Consider the following 17,079-nt stretch of genomic DNA (forward strand, 5'->3'; position numbering starts at 1 on the left):
CCAGAGCGATTTCTGCTGGGTCCATGGTATATCCTTCTCCGGACACAATTTTTCCTAGAAATCGGACTTGCCTTTTGAACAGTTCAAACTTCTTTGGGGTCAACTTAACTCCGTGTTGTTGATACCGCTGTAATACGGCCCTCACGTGTTCAACATGCTCCCGGAAGGTTTTGCTGTGTACCACATTGTCATCCATGTACAGCTGGCAGATATCATCCCTCAATCCTTCCAAACAGGTCTCCATGCTCCTCTGAAATTCTGCTGGAGCTGAACTGAGCCCAGACAGTATGGGGATCCACTCATATAACCCCCACGGTGTGATGAATGCTGTCAAGGGTCTACTGGACTCTTCAACAAACCCTTGATGGTGTGCTTTACCTTGATCGAGTACAGAGAACTAGGTACTTCCTGATAGGCTATCCAGCATATCTTGAATTTTTGGTATCGTGTGCCGATCAGGTACTGACTTTCGGTTTAGTTCCCAGTAATCACAGCAGAGTCTCCACGTACCGTCCTTCTTCCTAACACAAATAATAGGAGAGAAATAAGACGACTTTGACTTTTGGACCCAACCTCTGTTGATTAGATTTTGTAAATACTCTTTCACTTCACAGTGTAATGGTTTCGGCACAGACATGTAACTTCTGGTTACTGGGGTCGTGTCTTTCAATTGATTGTCAATTGCAACGATGGGATACAGCCTATATCAGAGTCATCTTTAGAGAATGCATGACACTCTTCCTTCAGCATCTGTTTTGCTATCGCCATATCTTAAGCACACAAGTGTTCCAGGGGTACAGGTGGATACCAGGACCCCAAGGTGAGTCATGCAATTTCCTCCTGTCACGAGTCCAGGTGGTGGAACCTCTGTCCTTTAGTGCAAGGAGGGACCAGAGGGGCGTGACTAAGTGCCTACTCGGCCAGACCAAGGTCGCACGGAGGCTCAATCGACTCCGTGAACCAGTCTGGGACCAGGTAGGTGGACCAGGTGTCACTCTGGGACCGACCTTGTGTGAGGGCAGGTGACTACCACGGGTCAGATGGCAGGAACTGACCGGTACAGCGGATGAGCACGGGCAGGAAGGCAGACGGATGGTCCGAGTAGATAAGCAGGCTGGTACGGCAGATAGCCAGATGGGTGCTCCGGGTAGGCAGGCTGGCGGGCACGGCAGATTACAGGCAGGTGCTCCAGGTAGGCTGGCTGGCGGGCACAACAGGTAACAGACTGGTGCTCCAGGTAAGCAGGCTGGCGGGCACGGCAGGTAACTGGCAGGTGCTTCCAGGTAAGCAGGCTGGCGGGCAGGACTGTAGACAGACTGGCGGACTGGACTGAAGACAGACTGGCGGGCAGGGCTGTAGACACACTGGTGGACTGGACTGAAGACAGACTGGCGGGCAGGACTGTAGACAGGCAGCGGGACCTGAGGGCTGAAGCAAGTGTTAGCACATGGAACACAACCTTGCACAGGCACCTCCATTTTGGAGGAGGCGCCTTATATAGGGGCTGTCCTCCGGTCATTGGTCGGGGACTCTATAGGACGGCGCGCGTGGCCCCTTTAAGAGGGACGGAGCATGCCCTAAGCACAGAGCCCGGGAAGCTGCGCACGGTGCGCGCCATAGCAGCAGGGGAGCGGGAGGACTCCGGACCTGGACCGCAGCGGTGATGGGAACGGCGTCTCTGCCCGGCAGGAGGCAGATACGCCGATGCTACACCTCCCCTGGGCAACTCCTGTTCCTTGGTGGGGAGACTGAATTCACAGTAGACCCCTGGGCGGGTCTCACACTGGCTGGATATACAGTTTTAATGATTTTGATGTGACCTAACACAGTCTTTGGATCCAGTCTAATTTTGTGTTTCGTAGTATTCATCACCGGTACTGTCGCTGGAGCAAACCCACCAGTAGGAATCGTAAGCACAGTCTCACCTTGAACTAGGCCTTCCGGAAGTTCTGAAGAGTCTTTTGGCACTAACAGTCTTTTCTGGACTTTTCTTCCCGGTTCTACCCGGACTCCACACCTCACCCCCACCATTTGGTTTGCTGGGATGATGGTTGGGCATCAGCCTACCTTGACTTCTAATAGGTCCATTGTATTCTATGCTTTCTTTACTCTATGAATCACATTTTCCGCCATGGCGTTGGGTATGGCAAGCGATGTGGCAATTGCATCCACCACTAGCGTCCCTGATTTGTGTTTTGTGATGACCTCACTGATTACATTATAACCCCGGATAGGATCCTCTGCCTCGTCCTGATCACTGGTCACGAGAAAAGGTACCAAAAGCTCAATGGTGTTGCTGTTCTTCGTGGCCCTCAGTTGGAAAGTCACTTCCACCCAGCCTATGAAAGGGATTTTACCAGGCGTCCATCTAGCTGGCACTGTATAAAGCTGATGAGGCTATCTTTACTGACCGAGCAATCCTCCTCCCAGGAGTACATAATTTGACCTCCGCACGGGGCATTAAGTAACTGATGCCCCTGTCTCTCTTGCAGCTGTTGTAGACGGGAACACACTTGGGGATAGTACTGACGCAGCTGTTTTACCTCATTCTGGGGTTTGGTGAGATTTGGATTTGATTTGGGGCCTCCTCCGTGTCGCAGTTACCAGTCGCCCCGCACTGGCAACCTCCTGTATTTTAACCCCAAACGACAGTGACCATTGGCATTCCTAGGCATAATGTCCTTCCTTAGACAGTGAACACACACCGTACTCTGATTTGATGAACGGCATGCTTCACAAGCCGGGTATCTCCTGTTTTGGAACCCACTTCTGCGTCTGAGGTGTACAGGTTCTGGCCTGGAGCAAATCAACTTTTTCACCTCAATCAAGCAGTTCTCCTATTACTTCCTCCCAGTCAGCGCTGGCGGTCCTCTCTTTTGTTGGTGCTTTAGGGTTCCCTCTTGGAGGTGGCACTGGAGGGTCTCCATGATTATTTTTGGACTGGCCACCGGGGGTCTCCAACTTCAGCTGACTCATTTTGGTGATTTTAGGAGCAGAGCCTTTCTTTAACTTTTGTTCGCTCTCTGACTCCAAACTAGCTGCCTCATTCATTTTTTCAATTAGGACTTTGTCCAGAATGCCAGGATCTTCTAGGTACTGTTTCAGCTGCAACTTGATGTCTTTGCTGATTAACCCCGTACCCAATGATCTCAAGAACTTCTTCTGGACTAGTCCAGCATCAAAGCTCTCCTCCGCTTCTACATCTATGGATGCAAACAACAGTCTATCCTTCAGTTCAGTTCCTCTGAACAAGAAACTTTGGGGTGATCCATTATTTTTCTGTGAGAGGTTAATGAGTCGGTGGAACAATTCTGAAGTACTCTCTTCTTTCTAATGCCCTTTTAAATTCATCTTCAGCTGTTGCAAGGTCAATTGACTCTTCATTTCTAGCATACTACAGAGGTTCAATCCTGGGCTGATCGCTTTCACCACCCCTTCAACGATCTCATCTGGCTGGTAGCCTTTCTGTAAGACTGCATCGATCTGGTGCAACAAGTTCATATAAGACAGTTTCTCTTTCTGTTCACACTCTCCAATCTGTCCCAGGATCTTGAATTCTTTCCTTACGGTGATTTGTGGTGTTATAGAGGACTGTCTTCCTGATTTATCTAACCCGAGCAGATTAACGGTTCTGTCTGAGTCTGTCACCCGTTCAGAGGTTTTGGTTGATTCCAGCAGGGCTGTTGTTAGGGCTTTGAGTTGTTCTTTCAATTCCTGTAGTTCTGTCTGCGGACGGAGATTCCCGCTTTTGATAATTGGTGCCGCCCCTCCATCCTCCAACTTCAACCCGGTAAGAAACTGTGTTAGTTCCTGGACGAATGTGCCCATGACGTCTTCAGCTTCTTTCTTCCCAGCTCATCCATTTTTGCATTGATGGCAGCTAACAGTTGCCTGCAGATGTGTGCTTTAGAAATCTGTTCTACTGACATCTTTATGTTACGGATCCGAGTGATGGAACCTCTGTGTTGTGATACAAGGAGGGACCAGAGGGGATTAACTAAGTGCCTACACGGACCGACCCTGGTCACACGTCGGCTTAGTCGACTCCGTGAACCAAGGAGGGACCGGGAAGGTGAACCAGGTGCCACTCTGGGACCGACCTTGTGTGAGAGCAGGCGACTCCCACGGGACTGATGGCCAAAGCCGACAGGCATAGCAGATGAGCATGGCTGGTAGACAGGCAGGTGATGCGAGTAGACAAGCAGGCGGGCACGGCTGATAGACAGGCTGGCGGGCACAGCAGATAGACAGGCGGGCACGGCTGATAGACAGGCTGGCGGGCACGGCAGATAGACAGGCAAGCGGGCACGGCTGATAGGCAGGCGGGCACAGCTGACAGACAGGCAGGCGGGCACGGCTGATAGACAAGCTGGCGGGCACTGGAACTTGAGGACTGAGGAGAGTGATAGCACACAAACAACAATCTTGCACAGGCACCTCCATTTTGGAGGAGGTGCCTTATATAGAATCATAGAATCATAGAATGGTAGAGTTGGAAGGGACCTCCTGGGTCATCTGGTCCAACCCCCTGCTCAAAGCAGGATTCACTAAATCATCTCAGACAGATGTCTGTCCAGCCTCTGTTTGAAGATGTCCATTGAAGGGGAACTCACCACCTCTCGTGGCAGCCTGTTCCACTCATTAATCACCCTAACTGTCAAAAAGTTTTTTCTAATATCTAATCTGTGTCTCCTCCCATTTAGTTTCATCCCATTGCTTCTAGTCTTTCCTTGTGTAAATAATAAAGATGATCCTTCTACAATGTGACAGCCCTTGACATATTTGTAGACAGCTATTAAGTCTCCTCTCAGTCTTCTTTTTTGCAAGCTAAACATTCCCAAATCCTGCAACCGTTCCTCATAGGACATGGTTTGCAGACCAGTCACCATTCTGGTCGCTCTTCTCTGAACTTGCTCCAGTTTGTCTATGTCTTTTTTAAAATGTGGTGCCCAAAACTGTACACAGTATTCCAGATGAGGTCTGACCAAAGAGGAGTAAAGACCGATAATGACTTCACGTGATCTAGACTGTATGCTTCTGTTAATACATCCCAGAATTGTATTTGCCTTTTTTGCTGCTGCATCACACTGTTGACTCATGTTCAGTCTATGATCTATTAGTATACCTAAGTCTTTTTCACATGTACTGTTGCTTAGCTCTATTCCTCCCATTCTGTATATGCTTTTTTCATTTTTATTGCCCAGATGTAGTACTTTGCATTTTTCCCTGTTAAAAACCATTCTGTTGGTTCCTGCCCACTGCTCCAGTTTATTTAGGTCTTTTTGAATCCTCTCTCTCTCTTCTCTAGTATTAGCTATCCCTCCTAGCTTTGTGTCATCAGCAAATTTAATCAGTTTACCCTCAATTCCTTCATCTAAATCATTGATAAAGATGTTGAACAATACAGGTCCCAAGACGGAGCCCTGTGGTACCCCACTTGAGACATTCATCCAGCTGGATGTGAAGCCATTTACAACCACCCTTTGAGTCCGATCACTAAGCCAGTTATGAATCCACCTAACAGTTGCCTGGTCCATTGCATACTTGGTCATTTTTTCAATAAGGATGGTGTGAGATACTTTGTCAAATGCTTTGCTGAAGTCAAGATATACTATATCTACAGCATTTCCCTGATCCACCCAGTCAGTGATTCTGTCATAGAAGGAAATTAAGTTAGTCTGACATGACTTGTTAGTTACAAACCCATGCTGACTCTGGTTAATCACTTCATTCTTATCCATGTACTTACATACATGTTGTTTAATAATTTGTTCAAAGATCTTTCCTGGTATAGAAGTCAGACTCACCTGCCTATAGTTCCCTGGGTCCACCTTCTTCCCCTTTTTGAAGATAGGAACAACATTTGCTCTTCTCCAGTCTTCTGGGACTTCTCCTGTTCTCCAAGAATTTTCAAAGATTATGGAGAGTGGTTCTAAAATTTCTTCTATGATCTCCTTCAGTACTCTGGGGTGTAATTCATCTGGACCTGGAGACTTGAACTCATTTATGTTAGCTAAATATTCCCTCACAATCTTTCTGTTTACAGATAACTTGGATTCCTCTATTCCTTTAAAAGGACAGTGAAGATCAGTTGATGTTACATTTTCTTTCTGAGAGAAAACAGATGCAAAATAGGAATTAAAAAGTTCGGCCTTCTCAACATCCTCTCTTACCATTTCTCCATTTTCATCCTGTAAAAATCCTATAGCATCTTTGACTTTTCTTTTACTTTTGACATATCCCCAAAATCCTTTTTTATTGCTTTTGACATCTCTTGCAAGCCTTAATTCATTGTCAGCTTTAGCTAACCTGATACGTGCCCTGCAGGATCTGCAGACTGCATTATAATCTTCTTTAGATATGCCTCCCTCTTTCCATTTAATAAACATTTCTTTCTTTCTTTTTAGCATGTGTTTAAGTTCTGTGTTCATCCATCCTGGTTTCCTTAAATGCTTCCCATTCTTCCTACTTTTCGGGATTGTTAACGATTGTGCTTTGAGAATCTCATTTTTAAAAATTTCCCATCCTTCCTGGACATTTTTGTCCTTAAGGACATCCAGCCATTGGATCCCTCCTATTCTCTTTCTGAGTCTCTTAAAATCTGCCTTTCTAAAATCTAACCTTGAAGTTTGAGTCTTCACATGTCTTCCTCCTCTAGTTATCCAAAATTCTATAATAGCATGATCGCTGCCTCCTAGCGTCCCAGCCACCTTTACCTCCTCAACCATTTCCTCCCTGTTTATAAGGATTAGATCCAAAGTAGCAGATCCCCTTGTTTTCTCCCCTACCTTTTGGAAGATAAAGTTGTCAGCAAGAGAGGATAAGAATTTGCTTGACCTGTTAGTTTTACTTGAGAGAGATTCCCAACAAATGTCTGGATAGTTGAAATCTCCCATGACCACTACGTCATATTTTTTGGAGAACTTGGTCATTTGATACATAAAGAGTTCATCCATATCTTCAGCTTGCCCAGGTGGCCTGTAGTAAATGCCTACAATGGTGTCCTTTCCGTTGTTCTCTCCTTGTATTCTTACCCAAACAGTTTCTACAGAACTCCCAGTCTCTGAAGCTTCAATCTCTGTGCAGATATACGCTTTTCTAACATACAATGCGACACCTCCTCCCCGTTTATCAAGTCTGTTTCTTGCAAATAAGTTGTATCCTTTTAGCCTTTTATTCCAATCATGTGTATCGTCCCACCAAGTTTCAGTGATTCCAATGACATCATATTCCTTTTCCTGCGTTAGTAGTTCCAATTCTCCTTGTTTGTTGCCCATGCTTTGTGCATTTGTATAAAAACATTTTAGTTTGTGATTGGTTTCTCTTCCTCCCATATTTTTATTATTTAAATTGTTTTGTCTTTGTTCTTCCTTTCCACTTCCAGTAGCAGAGATCTCAATAGTATTTGTCAGCTGTATGGCTTTTTCTGGCCTTTTGCTTCCCTTCCCACATTGTTCTAGTTTAAAGCTCTCCTGATGAGTGTAGCAAGGCGACTTCCAAATACATGTTTTCCAGTCTTCGTAAGGTGCACCCCATCTCTAGCAAGTAGATATAAGGGCTGTCCTCCGGCCATTTGGCCGAGGACTGTTTAGGACGGCGCGCGGCCCCTTTAAGAGGGAGGGAGTGCACGCACGTGCGCCCTAAGTACAGTGCCTAGGGAACTGCACGCAGTGCGCGCGCCCCAGGCAGACGCAGGAGGGGAGCCGGAGGACGCCAGACCGGGACCGCGGCTGCGGCAGTGAGGGGATCGGCGTCTCTGCCCGGCAGGAGGCAGAGGCGCCAACGCTAAAGTACCCCCCCCCATTCATGCCCCCTCTTCTTTAGGCCCGCAAGAAATTTTTCTAGAAGACGAGGAGCATGAATGTTCTCCCTGGGCTCCCAAGACCTCTCCTCAGGACCAAACCCCTTCCAATCCACAAGAAAGAACGTCTTTCCTTTTACCCTCTTGATGGCCAAAATATTCTCTACCTCAAAGACGTCCTCAGTGGAGACTGGAGCTGGAGTGGTACCTGGATCGGCAGAGAAAGGATTAAGGACAACAGGCTTGAGGAGAGACACCTGAAAGGAATTGGGAATCCGTAAGGAGGCAGGGAGTTTCAGCTTGTACGCCACTGGATTTATTTGGTTCAAAATCTCGAAAGGACCGATGAACCGCGGGCCCAACTTGTATGATGGTATCTTGAGACAGACATATTTGGAGGAAAGCCAGACCTTGTCTCCCGGACGAAATAGAGGCGGATCCAGACGTCTCTTATCAGCATGCTTCTTCATCTGCTTGGAGGACTGAAGAAGTGCAGATCTAGTGTCTTCCCAAATCACAGAAAAGTCTCTGACGAGAGACTCCGCCGCAGGATTGTCCACAGAAGAAGAGATGGGAAACGGAATTCGGGGGTGTCGACCGTAAACCACAAAAAAGGGAGACTTAGCCTGAGGACTCACTCACATGGTTGTTATAAGAAAACTCGGCCCAAGGCGGAAGTTCTACCCAATCGCTATGGTGAGCGTTGACAAAGTGCTGAAGAAAACTGGTAAGGATCTGATTAATAAGTTCCACCTGAACATTGGACTGAGGATGATAGGCCGAAGAAAAGTCCAAAGTGACATACAGCAGCTTGCACGTGGCTCTCCAGAAGCGAGAAGTGAACTGAACTCCTCTGTCCGAGATAATGTGGAGGGGTAAGCCGTGGAGATGAAAGATGTGATGATTGAAGTCCTTAGACAGCACAGGTGCGGACGGAAGACCAGGCAAAGGAATGAAGTGAGCCATCTTGGAGAAGCGGTCAGCGATCACCCATATGACGGTAGAACCGGCTAATACCGGAAGATCAGTGATGAAGTCCATAGCAATGTGTTGCCAAGGAGCAGAAGGCACGGGGAGAGGAAGAAGACGACCAGCTGGGAGGTGCCTAGGTATCTTGTTACGGGCACAGGAGGAACAAGCCGTGACAAAATCCGCAACATCCTTGCACAGGGTTGGCCACCAATAATGTCGGTCAATGAGCAGAAGCGTCTTCCTCTGGCCGGCATGACCAGCCATTTTGGACGAATGACCCCACAGTAAGACCCTATTCCAATCCTGAGCAGCTACAAAGGTCTTACCAGAAGGTAGATGAGACAGGTCAAATGGAGCAACAGTCATTATTCTGGAGGGGTCAATGATGTGTAGAGGCTCCTCCTCTAGGTCGGTAGACAGGAAAGAGCAGGATAGAGTGTCAGCTTTAATATTCTTGTCTGCCAGGCGGTATTGGAGAGTGAAACTGAAACGAGCAAAGAACAAAGACCATCTGGCCTGACGAGGATTTAGCCTTTAGGTGGTCTGCAAGTAAGCAAGGTTTTTATGGGCAGTGTAGATGACCACCGAGTGCAGAGCCCCCTCAAGCAAGTAGCGCCACCCCTCCAGCGCTAATTTGATGGCCAACAGTTCTCGATTACCTATGGAATAATTGCACTCGGACGGAGAAAAGAGTTTGTGGAAACAGTCGCAGGTCACCATTTGCCCGGACGAGGATTTCTGGGTGAGCACTGCTCGGGCCCGGTGGCATCAACCTCCAGAAAGAACTGTTTATTGCAATCTGGACAATGGAGGACTGGAGCGGAGGAGAAGGCTTGTTTAAGAGAGACAAAGGCACTTTCCACCTCGGAAATCCATTCCCTGGGATTTGCTCCTTTATGGGTGAGAGCAGAGATGGGAGCAGTCCAGCAGGAGAAATGAGGAATAAAGAGGCGGTTTATAGTTAGCGAATCCCAGAAACCGCTGAATAGCCTTCAACCCCTCAGGTCGGGGCCACTTTAAGACGGCAGACACCTTCTCGGGATCCATCCGCAGTCCGGTCTCAGAGATGATATACCTCAAAAATGGTAGGGAGGTCTGCTCAAAGAGGCATTTCTCGTACTTTGCATACAGGCGATTCTTCCGGAGCCTCAGCAGTACCTGACGAACATCCCTCCGGTGAGATCAGGGGAGAACACCAAGATATCGTCCAGGTACACCACCACGCAGGAATACAGGAGATCTCGGAAGATGTCGTTCACTAACTTCTGGAAGACGGCTGGAGCATTACAGAGACCGAAGGGCATAACGTGGTACTCGTAGTGACCATCCCAAGTGTTGAATGCCGTCTTCCACTCGTCTCCCTGGTGAATCTGGACCAGATTGTACGCCCCACAAAGATTGAGCTTAGTGAAGGTCTTCGCGCCTTTTAGGTGGTCAAACAGTTCCGAGATGAGAGGCAGGGGGTACTTATTTTTTATGGTAATCTGGTTTAGGCCCCTATAGTCGATACATGGACGAAGAAAGACGTCTTTCTTTTTGATGAAGAAGAATCCTGCTCCAGCCGGAGAGGTGGATTTCTGGATAAATCCCCTAGCAAGATTCTCTTCTATATACTCAGACATAGCACGGGTCTCGGCCAGCGACAAGGGGTGGATTCGCCCGCGAGGAGGTGAAGCACCAGGTATTAGGTCAATGGGGTAATCATATGGCCTATGAGGTGGTAGTGTCTCTCTCTCCTTTTTATCAAAGACGTCCGCATATAACCAATAAGATGCCGGCAGGCCAGGTAGGTTAGCTGGAGTAGACAGAGGTCGAGCAGTACGAACCGGAACCAGACAGAACTTATGACATTCCTGACCCCAAAGGAGCACCTCCCCCGAGCTCCAATTCAGGACAGACCCATGTCTCTGTAACCAAGGCAGACCAAGCAAAAGGGGATGAGAGGGACCGGACAGCACGTAAAAGGAGATCCTCTCCGAGTGTAGCATTCCCACCTGAAGAGTTACAGGCTCAGTGACAAACAAGATGGTCTCAGAGAGAAGCTTTCCATCCACAGACGAACCGCTAAAAGATCAGCCAGACGTATGGTAGGCAACCATATCAGTGTCTCCCATGTGATGTTTGTATAGGAGACTCAGTGTATACAGAAACCTCACTGTTTCCTATGTGATGTATACAGCAGTCTCGGTGTCTCCTATTTCATGTATATAGCACAAAGAGTCAACTGTGCTCCAGACTAACGCAAACCTGGAAAAAAGATATGAGAAGGAAAATCATTAATGCCACCTAACATCACAGTCTCACCAAAGAGAAGCAGTTTCAGCCATCACATTAGAGTGAGTGAAATAAATGTCTGACAAAATATAACAATTTAATTTTTAACTTGATGATTTTGTATGGCCCGTGAATAATCCAAATGGCCGTTTGCAAAAAAAAAGTTTCCCAGCCCCTGTTATGTAAGACATTAAAAATGCTGGTGGCGAGGCCATCGCAAAAACATTGCATAAGATTTCAAAAAAGATGCTTCAGGAAAAATCACTGACTGAGCTTGCTTTACAACCCTAAATGAGGTATCAATAAATTTGTGTATGAAGTATCAATTATTACTTTACTCCTCAAAGATACTATGGCTGTTTTGGCATGTGCAATATGTAGATACTTAAACAAAAATATATAAATAAAATTATAGAATTTCCAGAAAACAGCCATCGCTGCACCAATGCTACAAACAGCTACTTACATGGCATCAAACAGCACTTACAGAAGCCTCAAACTTCAGTAACAATCACATTTGGTATTATGAGAACAAAATTGAATGTTACAGTATGTTTCTGGGTGGGTCAACAATGCCTATGATAAGAAGAAATTCCCTGAAATTTCACACAGATGTAGAAATGTAATGTTGAAAGCTTTCATTTATGCACTGACATGCAAAATGTTAACAATGTATTGAAATTTTGACTTTCAGGCTCCATATATCACCATCCACTACTGCTTTGAACGTGAGACTACCATACTACAATAATCTTGACTATCTCATACAAAAATTTGACTTGCAACTATTTTGCATATGATTAGTTATGCAGATGTTTGTCACGTCACTGCATTGTTACTGTTTTACTCCTGGTGGTGGAAAAATCTTTTTCTTCCTGTATGCTACAAATTACAACCTGATCTCACATTCCCTAATAGCTCAGTGAGTTATTAGGTTTATTCCCAAGTGAAAGTTCACTGGTTTGAATCGAGGAGCAGCCATGAAGTAGATTTCCCAAGATAAGAGAAATGTCATCATCCAGCTCATCGATAGCGGTCTGTTGGCAAAGAAAATTGCCAAACTGCATCATTTGAGTGCCAGGACAGTTAGAGGAATACAAAATGAAGTCCGTCCATCTATTCAAAAGCCAAGAGGTGAATGTCCAGGCAAAATATCTGGATCAACAAGTTGGCTCATCACAAGGTCTATCAGTTCTGGCGCGACAAACATGACAGTGGAGATGGCTCATATGCTTCGTAATAGAGAGATCACAGACATCCATGCAAGCATCGTACGATGCACATTACACAAGTCTGGAATGGTGGCCCGAAATAAGGTGAAGAAGCCTCGACTTTAATATCGTCATAAGAAGTGTCAGCTCGAGTTTGCAAAAAAAGTACATAAAGTGAACAGTAGAAGATTGGAAATGGATAATTTGGAGCGATGAGACAAAAGTCAATAGACTAGGCTCTGATTGGTGCAAATGGGTCTGGAAGAAACAAGGGAATAAGGGGCTAACGGATAGAGAAATTGAAGGAAATGTCAAGTTTGGTGGAGGAATCCTGATGATATGGAGTTGTTTCACAGCCAAAGGCGTTGGATACTTGACCAGGATCTGTGGTGGTATCATTGTTGAGCTATATGTGAGTATCCTGCAAGATGAGTTACTTTTTTACACTTGAGACCTATGGGTATGAAAAGGACGACATAGTGTTCCAGCAGGAAAATGACCAGAAGCATACGTCAAGATTGGGGAAGAAATGGTTCAATAACGATGAAGTAAAGGTGCTAGATTGGCCCCCATAGTCCCCAAGCCTCAACCCAATCGATCACTTGTGGGTAGAGTTGAAGAAAAATCTGTATACATACCCAAGTGAGTCGACCAGAATGCACCAGCTTTGGGAACGTGTAAAAGAGACTTAGGCTGGGTGCCCACGTAGCGTTTTTCAAGCGATTATGCTGCGGAATTTCCGCAGCGTAAACGCTTGTGAAACGCTAGGTAATCCGCACCCCATGGTCCCCAAGGGGATTCCGCATGTTCTATGCACATGCTGCGGATTTTTCCGCAGCGTTTATGCTGTGTACAAAAATCCGCAGCATGTCATTTAATTTTGCGGAAGCGCAGCGGAATGGCCGCCATTGACTTGCATTGAGACGCATAGAATGCGCGTCTGTACATTTGACAAGCGGATTCTATATGCGTTTCAATGTGAGGATGGTACCCAAGTCTGGAGGAGAGAAGACTCTCATCCAGACCTGGGTACCATTGTACCTGTAAAAAAAAAGAATAAAATGATAAATAAAGTTTATACTCACCTTTCCGAAGGCTTCTCTCTAAATGCCGGCATCGCTTGAGGACCTGCGGTGACGTCACAGTCATGTGACCGCAGGCCCTTCACCGCTCTGTCTCGCGAGATGCCGGCAGCCGGGAACCAGACAGGAACGAGCGCTGCAGCCACGCCGGAGCATCGGGGGTGAGTATAGCTTTATTTTATTTATTTTTACGGTTCACACTGTATAAATCCACGCTGTTTGCATGGATTTATACAGTGTGACCTAGTTGTCAAGCACTTTCCAAGTGATGCTATCACCTGGAAAGCGCTTGTCAATCTGCATGCGTTTTTTCTGCCAGGGAGATGCAGAAATGCTGCAGAAATTTTCTGCTTCATTTCTGCATCGTGGGCACATAGCCTTAGGAACAGATTTTGTTTAAGACATGTTTGAATCTGATGGAGAGCATGCACAGAAGGATTCAGGCAGTGTTGAAAGCCAAAGTTTGATTTACATAATACTAACAAAATAATAAAAATTGAAATTTAGATTTTTGGGAGCAAAACAATAACAATGCAGTGACATGAAAATAATCTGCATAACTATTCATCTGCAAAATAGTGGCAAGTCAAATTTACGTATGAAATAGCCAAAATGATTATCTACAAAATGATGGTAGCCTCATGTTTGAAGCAGTAGTGGATGGTGCGATATGGAGCCTGAAAGTCAAAAGTTCAAAGCATTGTTACCCTTTTCCTCAAAAGTGTATCTCAAATTAATCTACCCATGCCATGAGCCTTTGATGCTCTTCTTTCACATAGTAATGTATATATTGACTTTTCTCTTGAATCATTCTCAAATAACCTCTAGATACTCGCCAAGGAAATTCTTTAGAATCCATTGAAATGCACAAATAAAATCACGCTGAGGACAGTTTAAAGCCTCATTCTGACTCCCATTTTTCCTGTACGTGTTCTATCTATTTTTTCATGGATAGAAAATATACTTGTTTTAGGCTATGGGGCTGTTAACATGTTCGTGTTTCTTTTATGATGAGAAAAAAAAACAATTGGAAATGTCTATTTTATTTAGTCATAGATCAAAATACCTCACCCAAATCTAAGGGATTGTGAAAATCTCGGACAGCACATGGGTGTCATCCGTGTCTGTTTTTTTCATTCTAATGGGAAGGAGAAGCATTAAAACATTTTTTTGCATGTGAGAAAATCATTGATGGTAAAAACTGTCACACTGACTGTTTACACTGATGAAAATCAGATCCGGCACACTGATGAAAATTGGTTAGTTTTTTCACATACCAGAAAGAAATGGATGTCTTAATGAGGCCTTACACAAGAGAAATATATGTGCATTTCTGCACTTGTATTAACCCCTTCACAACTTTTTTTTAATAACTGAATATTTATTGAACTTTTTCATTACAAAGATACAAAATACAGAAATAGAACATATGGTAGTATCATTCAATGTGTAACAATACAGTTATATGAAAAAGTTTAGGCACCCCTATTAATCTTAAGCTTAATGTTTTATAAAAATTGGTGTTTTTGCAACAGCTATTTCAGTTTGATATATGTAATAAGTGTTAGACACAGTAATGTTTCTGGCTTGAAATGAGGTTTATTGTACTAACAGAAAATGTGCAATCTGCATTCAAACAAAATTTGACAGGTGCATAAGTATGCGCACCCTTATCATTTTCTTGTTTTAAATACTCCTACCTACTTTTTACTGACTTACTAAAGCACTTTTTTGGGTTTTGTAACCTCATTGAGCTTTGAACTTCATAGCCAGGTGTATGCAATCATGAGAAAAGCTACTTAAAGTGGCCACTTGCAAGTTGTTCTCCTGTTTGAATCTCCTCTGAAGATTGGCATCATGGGCTCCTCAAAACAACTGTCAAATGATCTGAAAACAAAGATTATTCAACATAGTTGATCAGGGGAAGGATACAAAAAGCTGTCTCAGCGATTTAACCTGTCAGTTTCCACTGTGAGGAACATAGTAAGGAAATGGAAGAACACAGGGACAGTTCTTGTTAAGGCCAGAAGTGGCAGGCCAAGAAAAACTTCAGAAAGGCAGAGAAGAAGAATGGTGAGATCAGTCAAGGACAATCCTCAGACCACCTCCAGAGAGCTGCAGCATCAACTTGCTGCAGATAGTGTCACTGTGCATCGGTCAACTATACAATGCACTTTGCACAAGGAGAAGCTGTATGGGAGAGTGATGCGAAAGAAGCCGTTTCTGGAAGCACGCCACAAACAGAGTCGGCTGAGGTATGCAAAAGCACATTTGGAGAAGCCAATTTCTTTTTGGAAGAAGGTCCTGTGGACTAATGAAACCAAGATTGAGTTGTTTGGTCATACAAAAAGGTGTTATGCATGGCGGCAAAAAAACACAGCATTCCAAGAAAAACACTTGCTACCCACAGTAAAATTTGGTGGAGGTACCATCATGCTTTGGGGCTGTGTGGCCAATGCCGGCACCGGGAATCTTGTTAAAGTTGAGGGACGCATGGATTCCACTCAGTATCAGCAGATTCTTGACAATAATGTTCAAGAATCAGTGACAAAGTTGAAGTTACTCAGGGGATGGATCTTTCAGCAAGACAATGATCCAAAACACCGCTCCAAATCTACTCAGGCATTCATGCAGAGGAACAATTACAATGTTCTGGAATGGCCATCCCAGTCCCCAGACCTGAATATCATTGAACATCTGTGGGATCATTTGAAGAGGGCTGTCCATGCTCGGCGACCATCAAACTTAACTGAACTGGAATTGTTTTGTAAAGAGGAATGGTCAAAAATACCTTCATCCAGGATCCAGGAAATTATTAAAAGCTACAGGAAGCGACTAGAGGCTGTTATTTTTGCAAAAGGAGGATCTACTAAATATTAATGTCACTTTTCTGGTGAGGTGCCCGTACTTATGCACCTGTCAAATTTTGTTTGAATGCAGATTGCACATTTTCTGTTAGTACAATAAACCTCATTTCAAGCCAGAAACATTACTGTGTCTAACAGTTATTACATATATCAAACTGAAATAGCTGTTGCAAAAACACCAATTTTTATAAAATATTAAGCTTAAGATTAATAGGGGTGCCCAAACTTTTTCATATAACTGTAACTCCTTAAGAACTACAATCGGCAGGGAGTGGATCCAACACTGAAGTGTCCACATCATAAAACTGAAAATGGAAAAATATAAAGACAAGAGATTGACACAGAAGGGGAGGAGGAAGGCGAAAACTTATCTAGTTCAATACAGTCTCTGAGAACTGTCCTTTATGTGTATATCAATTAATATTCTCTTTATACCCAATAAATGTCCCAAAGACTCCAAACCACCTTAAAACATTTCAGTGTATTATTTATGCTCCGTATATCTTGTATACGGGACTGTAACTCACTGTTTGGTGGAGGCTGTACCAACCTCCACTCGCAGGCTATTAAACATCTTGCTGCTGTGGTAATATGAAGTATAAGTTGTTGAGATTCACGGCTAATCTGGGAATGGTGGGATATTGAGTAGGTAAAATTTTGGGGATAAGAGGAGGATCCATAACTCTCAAGATAACAGTTTTAATATTTTCACCAAAGCTTTGAATACTTGTACATTACCGAAACAAGTGGGATAAATCTCCACCATCATTACCACACCACCTCCAACACTGATCGGAAATGGCAGGGTTAAGTTTATGCAATAAGGAAGGGGTGTAATACCAAAACATAAGTACCGGTAATTTAAATTTATT

This window comes from Phyllobates terribilis, unplaced genomic scaffold (assembly GCF_046119375.1).
Source record: "Phyllobates terribilis strain yellow unplaced genomic scaffold, ASM4611937v1 Scaffold_8__6_contigs__length_399053987, whole genome shotgun sequence".
Classification (NCBI taxonomy): Eukaryota; Metazoa; Chordata; class Amphibia; order Anura; family Dendrobatidae; genus Phyllobates; species Phyllobates terribilis.